This window comes from Cupressus sempervirens, chromosome 11, assembly GCF_028749045.1.
Source record: "Cupressus sempervirens isolate cs-2001-9-10 chromosome 11, ASM2874904v1, whole genome shotgun sequence".
Classification (NCBI taxonomy): Eukaryota; Viridiplantae; Streptophyta; class Pinopsida; order Cupressales; family Cupressaceae; genus Cupressus; species Cupressus sempervirens.
In genome coordinates, this window is record NC_143128.1 from 231084929 (window position 1) to 231098087 (window position 13159).

Genomic DNA, 13159 nt, shown 5'->3' on the forward strand with positions numbered 1-13159 from the left:
TGAAGCATCAAGAAATAGGGAGAAACTATTAGCAAAAATTAATCACAACTCTAATTCCAAAAAAGAGTAAGGCTGAAGAACCAGGAGACTTCAGACCTATTTCTCTCCGTGACATGATTTATAAATTTTTATCTAAAGCTTTAGCAAATTGACTAAAAGAATATCTCACTAAATCAATATTAGAAGAATAGACTAGTTTTGTACCTGGGAGATTTATTCTAGATGGCATCTCAATCATACAAGAAACCATCCATTCAGTATCAAAGAATAAAGAGACATGCATGTTACTAAAACTAGATATTCAAAAAGCATATGATAAAGTGGACTAGAGATTCCTTTGTAAAACATTAGAAGTATTTAGATTCTCACATGAATGGATTAACATCATTTTTCAATGTATATCTACCCCAAAAATATTGCTCCTTATAAGCAGAACCCCAAAAGGTTTCTTCAGTATTTCTAGGGGGATTCATCAAGGTGTCCCTATTTCTCCCTTCCTCTTCATCATTATGGATGAAACCTTTAGGAGAACAATTAAGATAACACAAATTTAAAAGAAAATTAAAGGAATTAAGGTTATAAAGAATGTTGCTAATACCACACATTAGTAATTCACAGATTACACAATGCCAGCTAGAGTAAGTACTAAAAGAGAAACAAAAAACTTTAAAAGAATCCTAAACAACTACAAAAAAACATCAAGGCCAAAAATTAATGCAGAAAAAATAGATTTTTTCCCTTAATACACCACTAGAAAGAGAAGGATATATTTTCAATGAATTAGGATACAAGAAAGGAACCTTCCCTTGCAAGTATCTAGGAATATACCTGGATAAAAGGGGTTTAAAAGTATCAAGGATGGGAGAAAATATTGGAAAGAATAGATAATCATACGAAAGCATGGAAAGGAAAATGGTTAACTAAAGTTAAGAAAGCAACAAAAATCAAATCAATTCTATCAACAATACCCATATATCAACTATCATGTCTACAATTACCAAAGAATATCAATCAAAGAATAGAAACGAAACTGAGAGATTTCTTTTGGAAAGGCATAAAGGATAAAAAGAAAGCAGTTGTAATAAGATGGGAAAAATTTTGCAGGCCTAAAGAAGCAAAGGGGTTAGGAATTAAAAATCTAGAATGGAAGAATGAAGTATTAGGTGCAAAACAAGTATGGAGAATGTATCAAGAAAGAGATAGAAAATGGGCAATAACTTTGTATAATAATATTTGAATGCAACATACAACACATCATTATTAAGAACTAGGAATCCCTCTAAAGGTTTTGCAGCATGGAATTTTATGCTAAAATGTCACCCCTTGATTTTGAAATATGTAACATGGGATATAGGTAGAGGTGAAAAAGCCCTATTCTAGGAAGATTATTGGAATGGGCGCCCCCCACTAGATAAATCTGATATAACTAACAATGAAAAAATTTTATTAATATTAGTATGGGGAACCAAGGTTGCACATTATATCCAACATGATCTCTCAAATGAAGAAGTCCCATGGATATGGAAATCCTTAGAAAATAGAGGTCTTAACCCTACAGACTAGGAGAAATTAGAATCTATTCTTAGAAAGTGTCCAATCAACTATTACAATAGGGAGGACAAGCTCATCTGGGTAGTTGCCAAAGACAGATTTTACAAGGTAAAGGAAGGTTATAATCAAATAATTAATTGACAAAGGTGGGAAGCAATTAATATTCCTGTAAATCTATATTGGGACCCCCATAGGACTACCTGTTGTTCAAATAAATAGTATTGACAAATGAGTGTCAACATACTTAACCATTTTCACTATGTATGTTGAGTACACAATAGATGCCGAGCCAGAATTTTAATAGGTGCCAAGTCACAGTTAGTGCCAAGCCTATTATAGTATAGTATGTGTCGAGTGATCCAAGAATTATTCATGTGCCGAGTAACAAAATCATTCAGATGTTGAGTGATATGGGTTAAAACAGGTGCCGAGCAAACCAGGAAACATAGTTGATGTCGAGCAATCTAGAAACAGTATGTGTCGAGCATTAGTAATATTTCATGTGCCGAGCAACACAGGATCATCATAAGAGTTTGTACTTGCACAAACTAAGATGTAAACCATTTTTGGAGCTGACTTAGAGAAATGTTGAAGGAGAAAAAGGATAAGGACGATTCATTTGTATTCCCTATGAAATCTGCATGCAACCAATCAGAAAAATGGTGAAGGCACGCAACCAATGAGAAAAATGCAAAATATGAGTAGGAATTTGAGATTCAATTTGGATCGTAGATCCATACCTAGCCCTAAGTCTCCACATTCTTTATAAGGACGAATGCATCATTGTATTAGAGGGAAGAAAAAAATAGAAAAAGGGGAGATTAAAGTGAAACTTCAGTGTGAATAGGAAAAGACTTAGTGGAAGGGATATCATTTATCTAGTTGATCAGAACAAAATAGAAGACATATTCAAAAAGATCAGATCAAGCAACGATTAGAAGAGAAAGAGTAGATCAAGTGCCTGAATCCAACAATTTAAGATTGCATCAAATCAGGTCCAATTTTCTAATACTCTTTCACAATTGTATTAGAAGTTGAAATCCTATGGTGATAGGTTAGCTTAACAACTAGGTAGGAGAGCCTTTGGAGAAGGACAAGAAAATCCTATGTATTAGGTAGGTTTAACAACCTTCATGTAAATCCTTTAATAGGGTGACGCTTCATGTAAAGTGTTTGTAAATCCTTTCAATAGGTCACATTTAACAGTGTGTTATAGCCTTTAATAGGGCAAACCATTAGAAGTAGTTGAATTCTTTGCTGCAATAATTTTTGTGGGTGTCATCCCCACCCCAGTTTTACCTTCTTATTCTTGGAGGGTTTATGGGTGACCAAAATCTCTTGTGTTATGTGTTGATGCATGCTCTCATTTTATGCTTATTTACTTTGATACATGTTAATTTCAGTTATATGTTATTAAGGGTTTGAAAGTATAACAATTAGTACTTCTGATTCACCCACCCCCCCCCCCCCCCACCTCTTAGAAGTACTCTTCCCATTTGAATATTCCAATAATTGGTATCAGAACTCTAGTTATCATAAGGAGAAGCTTAACAAATTGGAGAAAAAAAAGGTTAGAAGATGGAAGTCTTCAAACTTGAAAAGATCATTGACAATTAGGTGATTGATGTGCAACTAGCTCTACACAAAGTAGAGGAAGCCAGGGAGGAACTGAGGAAATCTTTGAAAAGAAGAAAGGAGATAGCCATAGCTGAAAATGACATACATTACAAAGAGATTGACACCACACATGTATTTGCCAATGAAGACTCTAAGGAATTTGATGTAGCAATAGCAGAATTAATGGAGAAAAACATAGCACAAGCTAAAGAAATAAGATTACTCAAGCTTGAACAAGAAACACAAGCTATATTGCTTTGTGAAGTAACTGAACAAAAGAAAAGAGTTATTGAAGACAAGGCAATGATAGAAGATGACAAGAGAAATCTCACCAATAGACTGGAAGAGAAGACAATTGAATTTGAAAAGATTTCAAACATGCAGTTAGACACCTTGAGCCAAATGATGAATGCTCATCATGAGCTAAATATGAAGGATATTGAGATCTCCACCTTGAAGATACAGAATGAGCAATTGTAGAATGAATTGAAGAGAGAAAATGAAATAGCAAAAAATTAAAATAAACCCAATGAGGCCATCAAGTATTTTGAGCAATTGCTAAAATCACCAAGGGTAAGTAATGACACTATAGGACTTGGATATATCAGCACTGAACAAGGAGAATTTTCAAAAACTATAGAACAAAGAAGCAACAAAGGTAAGAACATTAAACCTACTTGTCATTTTTGTGGTAAAAAGGAACATACCTCTAATGTATGCATAAGCAAGAATAGTCATCAGCATGATAAGCCTAAAAATGCAAACTTCTATCATAAATGCAAAAAACAAGGACATTTAGCACAAGACTGCAAAACCAAGACCGACAACTACAAAAAATATGGACATAGAGCATTTGAATGTAGATCAAAGCCTATGTGGACACCTAATCAACCTTTAAGAGGAATTAATCATGTACATCACTACAATTGGGATTACAACATTAGGTATAGCTGTCACTATTGCCAAGAGTATGGACACACTCTTGAAAAGTGCATAAGGACACATTTTAAGAGAAATTACAATAGATGGTTAAATCAAACTACTTGTTTTAGTTGCTTGAAGATTGGTCATATTAGCAAGAACTGTGCAACAAAGGCCAAGGCACCCAAGATTGAAGTTAATAAGGGCAAAGAAAAAGTTAATGTGGAACACATCAGGGAAGATATGAAGAAGACATGGCAGAAGAAAGGTGAATGCAGCACATTGAGTGGAGAGATCACTTCACTCAAGAGGTCAAGTGATCACACCTCATCAAATTAAGCATTGGAAAGGCACATGTGGCTGACACATATAAAGATATATCATACATCAGCCCAAAAGAACATAGGAACACTACAAAGAAGAAATCAGCATAAGTTAAGATGCTAGAATAAAAATTAGAAGATGATGTCAAGCTACTTTTGGTTGCCGAGTAAAACTCCAGCACATGTTGAGTTGAAAATTCGAGTGGATGCCGAGTAAAGAGATGATAGTAGTTGCTGAGTGAGTGAAATGCAGTTGATGCCAAGCTAGAAAATCCTTTGGAAGTCGAGTGTACAGCTATAAAGCATGAATGCAATAAATGCTAGGTTTAAAGCCTAATAAAAGTGAAAGTTGTTTATTTTTCATTCATTTGAACAAAGAGCAAAGACAAGCAGAACAATTAAGCAATTTCCCAGCGATCAAAAGGTGATTTACAGCAATTCAACAGCTACCTAACTTCATTTCATCGATTTATCAAGTATTTTATTCAAGTGTCGAGTTACGCAGTTTGAAAAATTTGTAAACAATAAACCCTAGTTAGGTTAAAGATGGCATTTGGTTCTAAATCTGTAAAAGAAAAGGAAGGGTTGGAAATTCAATTGGTTAGCAATGAAGTTAGACAACCAAAGTTTAGACCCATCCTTGAAGTTGCTTACAAAAATGATCCCGTTGGTGCCCTATCCATAATTCTTGATAAAGTAGTTATGGTTTAGGATGTACGCAAATGCTACAACTACAAGATAGGAGCCATAGGAGATTTGGAGATTTTCAATGTATTTGATAAGCTCTATGAAAATGGAAAACTTAAGGATGAATTCTCCATAGTCGAAAAGAAGGGACTGGCTAAAACCCTAGTTTTTCCTATTGTTTTAAAAATAGAATGGATACGCATTGTGCTGAGCAGAATCCATGATGGAGCTTTTTGGCTAGAAAATAGGCCAGTAAAGTTCACAAAGAAAATTGTACATAGGGTTACTAGTATCCCAACCTATTTTGATGCCTATTTTGATTCATATGACATTGTCATATTTTGATTCATATCCAAACTACAAAGCACTTTGGAACATATGACATTGTCAAATCAAGAGTGGTTATAGACCTCAAGAAAGCAACATCAGTCAAGAAAAAGGATAAGCTTGTAAAGAAGATTAAAAGGAAATTAGGTGTTGAAGAGACAAGTACTGTAGAAGAAGCAGAAGAAATAAGTGATGATAAAGAAGAAGATGACAATGAGGACGAGCTAGAGCAAGGGCCACTTCAATTAACACAAGGACTAGGTGAAGATGAGGATGAAAGTGACAAGGAAGGTCAAGCCAAGGAATCATCCACTCAAACCATGATCACCAAGAGAAAGACAAAAGCACCACTTGCTCCTCAGTCCAAGACAAAGAAAGTGGCAAAGCCTACATCTAAGAAGCCTACTACTAGAGCTACTACAAGGGCTACTACACAAAAGGAAAAGGAAGAGGTAGCTAAGAGGAAGGAACTCACTAAGAAGATTGAAGAAGAGCCAAAGAAAAGAAGAAAATTTGTGGCTCAACCTGATTCAGATGAAGAAAGGACAGAATTAGAAGACCACAGTCAGTTTAAAGTGGTAAGTCATTCACCAAAGTTTTCTATTGATAAATTATGTGCTAAGATTAGGGATGGAGACTTAAATGATTTGAAGAATGTAAATTTTAATAAGCTCACAAAAGATGAGAAAAATAAAATACAGATATCTGTCTATAATATGATGGCAGAATATAAACATACACCTCTTGAACTGGATAGTGATTGTAGAGGAGAAATGGCATTTTTGTCTGCAAACTGAGAAAGAAATAAGGGAATCTACCTTAGCAAGGATGTTGCCTGATTTGACTAAAAGTCAAATAACAAATGCAGTGAAAAGGCACAATAGTAGATTTACTCCCAAATACAGGGCATTTAATATTATACAAAATAAAATTGAAGAGGTTGTGGGCAAAACCACAAAAGTATGGAAAAATATTTACAAGAAAATTGATGATGTATTTGATGAAGAATACAAGGTAGAAGCAAGTGCCAAAGCAAAGGAAATAAAAGAAGCAAGAAGAAAGAAGGTAGAAGAGAAGAAAGTGGAGGAAGAAAAGAAGGATGAAGAAGAAAAGAAGAATGAAATTAGTAAAGAAGAAGAAAAGGGGATAGGTGAGCAACAAGAACAGAGTGTACGAGACACATAACTGCCACCTCTGAGCCCTCCTCATTCTACCATCACACTTGCAGAGACAATCAAGATAAATGATGTCATTGACACTTCTGGTCAAAACATCAATCCATCAACTACAGAGGATCTAGAAAAAATCCTTGACCAATCAACATAAGTAACTAGGCTATGTTCAAGCCCAATATTGGTCAGTGTTGACGAACTCCAGAAGGCAGTAGCAAAATTAAAGGAAATCAAGGTGCAAACACAAGAACCATCTATGATCACACAATCTACTGGACTTCTACTTCTTCCACCACCATCTCTACCAAAAGTAGTCACAGTTGCACTTCAGGAGCTGAGTGCCATAGGAGGGAGTGATAAAGTCAAATCAGTACAGTCATCAAGTACACCCCCAACCAGAATGACAGAAAAAGAGAAACAAACTAAAGAGAAAGAAGAGACAAAAGATAAGGAGGAATCTGCAATACAAACTTTGGTTGAACTACCCAAAAAAGGTACTCCTACAAAAACTCTTCAGAAGACGAGCACTGGAATATTAGAATTGCAAATTAGAACACCAGGCTCGAGCTCCACTAGGGTAGCCAGGACAATTCATTATGGAATTCCTGAGCTTGATGAAGAAATAAAGATACCCTATTATGAATCCAGTACTCTCACTGAGGAGAAGATGAATGAAATTTAGAGTGCATTGGATAGAAGAAGGAGACAAGAGGCACTTAGAAAGGACTACAAATATAGGCAAGCATTGAATGAAATCAAGGACATATTCATGGATGCCTTCAGCCCACAATCTCCAGATGAATCAAGACCAATAATAGAACAACTGTCAGATATAATTGACCAAGTAAAAAATGAGGACCATGACACCAATGCCAAACTAATGGAATGGTTAGAGAAGAAATTCCAAGATAAGGTCAATGAGAAGATAGCAAATACTATCATTTTGGGACAAGTTGACCTAGCTACAAAAATAGAGAGTCAAAATTGTACTAGGGAATATATTCTCCCTTTACAATAAACTATGTGATTTTCCAAACTTCACACATGAGACTAGCCATAAAATAATGAGCTTGGAGAGAAATCTAAAGATTTATAGTACGCAACTCCCAACCAATCCAGCTCAAAGTGAGAAGCATTTTGCTTAGATGCTTCATTCTCAAAGAGAACTAGCTATATTATCAACAGAGGAGGCTAATATAAAAGCTAAGTTAATGCAAATTCAATCCTCCATCACCCCTCACTTGGAGATACTTCACAAGGAGAAAATGTATGCAGAGACAATCCTGAAGAAAGATCCCAATCTTTCTACACATGAAGGACTTGTAGACCTAGCAGTAGAGCTTGCAATCCAACACAATTCATTGGATACTGCATTAAACAATTGGGATGTAGCTCTGAAGATACTCCTCGAGGTTAATAGCTTATTTTTGGCTAAACATGGAATTACTCCATAGAACCCTTTGACATCAGTGTCAAAAAGGGGGAGATAATATATATTATAGAGGGAGACATGGGTGATCACCAAAATTTTGACAAATTTTGATCATTCATTCATTTTGAAAATAAAGTGGAATGATTGTATATAGCCAAAAAAAAGGGAGAGACAAAGAATAAAGAAGTAAAATTTTAAACAGGTCAAAGGACATAAAGGATCAAGCATATTGGCACAAAATTTCAAATTCAAAGGCACAATCAACTCAGGGGGAGTCATAAATATTGCTACTCACAAATTTTTGAAATTTTGCATGCAAGTTGAGTGAGTAAAGACTGTACTCAATAAGGTTAAGATCATCAATGCTTAGTTAAGTGTTTTTGACACTCATGTCAAAGGGGGAGATTGTTGGTCAAATAAATAGTATTGACAAATGAGTGTCAACACACTTAACCATTTTTACTATGTATGTCGAGTACACAATAGATGTCAAGCCAAAATTTTAATAGGTGCCAAGTCATAGTTAGTGCCAAGTAGATTACAATATAGAATGTGCTGAGTGATCCAGGAATTATTCATGTGCTGAGTAACAGAATCATTCAAATGCTGAGTGATATAGGTTACAACAGCTATCGAGCAAACTAGGAAATGTAGTTGATGTCGAGCAATCTAGAAATAGTATGTGCCGAGCATCAGTAATACTTCATGTGTCGAGCAACGCAGGATCAACATAAGAGTTTGTACTTGCACAAACTAAGATGTAAACCATTTTTGGAGCCGACTTAGAGAAATTTTGAAGGAGAAAAAGGATAAGGACGAGTCATTTGTATTCCCTATGAAATCTTCATGCAACCAATCAAAAAAATGGTGAAGGCATGCAACCAATGAGAAAAATGCAAAATATGAGTGGAAATTTGAGATTCAATTTGGATAATAGATCCATACCTATCCCTAAGTCTCCGCATTCTTTATAAGGAAGAATGCACCATTGTATTAGAGGGAAGAAAAAAATGGAAAAAGGGGAGATTATAGTGAAACTTTAGTCTGAACAGGAAAAGACTTAGTGGAAGGGATAGCATTTATCCAATTAATCAGAATAGAACAGAAGACATATTCAGAAGATCATATCAAGCAAGGATTAGAAGAGAAAGAGTAGATCAAGTGCCTGAATCCAGCAATTCAAGATTGCATTAAATCAGGTCAAATGTTATAATACTCTCTCACAATTGTATTAGAAGTTGAAATCCTATGGTGATAGGTTAGCTTAACAGCTAGGTAGGAGAGCCTTTGGAGAAGGACAAGAAAATCCTATGTATTAAGTAGGTTTAACAACCTTCATGTAAATCTTTTAACAGGGTGACGCTTCATGTAAAGTGTTTGTAAATCCTTTCAACAGGTCACATTTAATAGTGTATTGTAGCCTTTAACAGGGTAGGCCTTTAACAGGGCAAACCATTAGAAGTGGTTGAATTCATTGCTATAGCAATTTTTGTGGGTGTCATCCCCACCCCATTTTTACCTTCTTATTCCTGGAGGGTTTCTGGGTGACCAAAATCTCTTGTGTTATGTGTTGATGCATGCTCTCATTTTATGCTTATTTACTTTGATACATGTTAATTTCAGTTATATGTTATTAAGGGTTTGAAAGGATAACAATTGGTACTTCTGATTCACCCCCCGCCCCCCCCCCCCCCCCCCCTCAGAAGTACTCTTCCCATTTGAATATTCCAACACTACCCAAAGTAGGTATCTTTCTTTGGGTAGACTCTCAAAACTAAATTCTAGGAGCAGATAGAATCAAGAAAATGAGATTTAAAGGCCCTTCGAGATGCACCCTCTGCAAAGAAAAGTTATAAAATATTGAGCATCTTTTGTACCAATGTAAATATGTTAAGGAATGTTGGGATTGGTTAAAACTTAGACTGAACTGGTTAGCCCCACTCCTGGGAAAGTGGCAAGACCACCTAGTAGGGTGGCCTAAAAAATAAATAAGAAAGTATATGGAAAACTATGGAATATCACCCCGACTATCCTAGCATGGGAGTTATGGAAGGAAAGAAAAAAACAAATTTTCAATGACAAAGAACTCAAAACTACATCTCTCCTTAACAAGATTGAAGTAAACATTATAGAAGTTATAAATTGCAATCTTAGAAAAACTACAAAAGAAGAAGGTTCCTTCTCAGATTGGGATGCAGAAATGAAAAATAATTGGCAACATCTAATTAATCCACCTCTCATTTATAAAAATAAGAATAATATAGCTAGAAAAAATGCAAATGGGAACCCCCACCTAAAGAATGGAAGAAACTTAATTTTGATGGAGTCTTAAGAGGTAACTCGGGGGAAGCAAGAATAGGGTGTATAATTAGGGAGGAATCTAGAATTGGATCATGAAACAAGCTAAGCCCTTGGGAATAGTCATAAATAATATTGTAAAATTAGAAGCAGTACATGAAGGGCTAAAATAGAGTATAAAACTAAAAATCAAGAAGATTATAATCGAAGGAGACTCTCAGATCATCCTTAATGTGCTTAGAAAAGGGAAAACCCCTAATTGGATATTAAATTCAAGACTAGAAAAATCTATCAACCTTTTGGATAAAATTAAAGAAGTAAGGTTTATACATATATACAGAGAAGGTGATATAGAGGCAAACCTATTGGATAACAAAGGAACAGATGGAGAGAATGTTCATTTGGTTAATCAAATTTAGTTCTCTGAGGTAATCGTGAATCTTAAACCTTCCAAGCATTCTCCTTTGACATTAGGTTATATGATTATCTCATTACGTGCAAATTTTGCTCCCTAATTTTATCTCTTGCAGTTTTCATCACTTAGATAACTTGTGACCTCAAGCACTCTTTTTAATCAATCTATTGTGTAGCTTGAATCATTACCCGTATGTATTTTGATTATGTCATTGATTGATTCTTTCTAGATCTTTCCCAACTTTGTAGAAAGCTTCAATAAATCAGTGTTGGGTCATTTTCTATGTGTTTTATCTAAGGAGTCTAGTTATTAGCTCGGGTAGGTGTTAGCATGGATACTAATATTAGTTTGTGCCATGCTATAGAAGTCTGTACTATAGCTTTTTGAGGTAATGTGAAGCTTGAGAGATGGACTTGTTTGCTCAGTCCCATAGACGATATGAGCAGGGTAGCCATTGCAGGGTTTTAGGTGAAGGTGTCTTTATTATGATTTTTCATGGCAAACTAACAACGACATTATAGGTGCTTGGATTGGATGCCTAGTTAGGGCCAAAGTCAGGAAATGGGATATTACCTAGCTCTGCTATAACATCTTTGATCCTGTCTAGATGGTAGGTCTAGAACAAGTGGTCTTCAACATTGATGAAAAGCTCAAAATCCCTTTACTGAAAGCTTACATGGCACAGTAGTTGGGGAGTTTTGAGCTTGCAATTGTACCTAGATGCCCCTCATTGGTCATCTGGGATAATATACTCTTTTTTTGTGAATGGCCTATAATGGAATCCAATGCTCAATTCCTTCTATTGTGGAGAGGTATTGTGGAGGATTCTGCTAAGGATTGGCTCTTGAGTTACCTACATGCCTTTGATGCTTACATTCATCCTACAATGGATTTTTTAGACTTGGAAGTCATGGAGTTCTACCTTCCAAATTTAGACAAGTCGACCAGAGCCAGAAATACCTTTGAATTTCCTCCTAGATCTTGGGCCAAAGATATTAGGGAAGCTTCTGAAATTGTCATGGTTTTTTGGAAGAAGGATTTTGGTGCGTAGATAGGGTCGTTGGTTTGGTTTTGACAATTTTTTGGTGTTCCTGATGCTCTTGTGGTCATCGTGGCTCTTTCTCCTTGATTATGGTCTGGCTTTAGGTTTGTGTTTTCTATTAGCTTTTCAGCTTATATCCTACTAGGGTTCTTTAGTTAGGGCAATAGTGCTCTTATATTCTATATATTTTTAGATTCTAGGTTTTGTGTATTTTGTCTTGGATTGTTTTTTTGGTTGCTCTTTAGTAGTGGGTAGCTCTTTTGCTCATCTAGTTATTGTATGTTTCTTTGGGTTTGATGTATAACTATCATATCATGAATATAAATCTTATATTATCTCTATCTTTATCTTTTCATGGGGTTATCTATGTTTTCTTGGTGTACTCAAGCTTGACCCCTTTTGGTGGCTTGTCTTTTCGCTTTAATCCTATAATTCTTAGCTCTTCAAATTCATCTATGATCATTCATATTTGAACTGATATGGTCCTATTTTTTTTTTCTCAATGATGGTTTGTTTATCAGTGATCTCAAGTTGATACTCCTTTGTTTTAGCAACATCACTTACTGGAAACTATTTAATTATCGAATTCACTCACCAAGTGTTTAGAAATTTGTTCGGCATTAATATTAATCTACTCTTAACTCTGGCTTTATGTTGTCCTAATCAATCTAAAGATACCTTTATTATTTTAACTAATCATATATGGTATTCAAGGTTACTTTCTTGACTTCTTTACTAATTGCACTTATATCACTCTTTAGTTGATTTTCTTAGTAGTAGGAGATCATGGTATTATTTTTAGTACTAGAAAGATTATAGAGTCTTTGCAAGTTATCATGGTCTTGGACGTTTCTCTTTTCCCCTATCTCTGCACTTTTGATGTTTTCACAGTTCAGTCTTGTGCCCATTTTTTTGATCCTTTATCTTTGTGGATCATGTTTTTATTCTACATTGAAAATTTTGGCACTCTCATTTTGAAATTGTATGCAAAAAATCAAAAGGATAGTTGTAAACTAGGGTATGCCCCTTTCAAACATGTAATATCGTAGGACTCTGGTCCTAGGCTAGACTAGAGGTTTTCTTCTCCATTCTTCCTTACTAGTGCTCGTTTGAACGAAGTTACTTAGATTTTTTTAATTATTTAATTAATATAATCAAAAGGCTTTGAATGTTTATCGATCAATATTTTTTAAAATAATAATTTAATTACTTTTTTAATTTTCCAAAATAAATAAATTATATATATATATATATATATATTAAAATAGGAAATTAATTTTCTATTTGAAACATTAGATCGCTTTGCAACTCATTCTACTCTGGCGTATGACCTCTTCAATTCTCTCAAGGAGGTCATCCAAAAGGTAGAGGGTC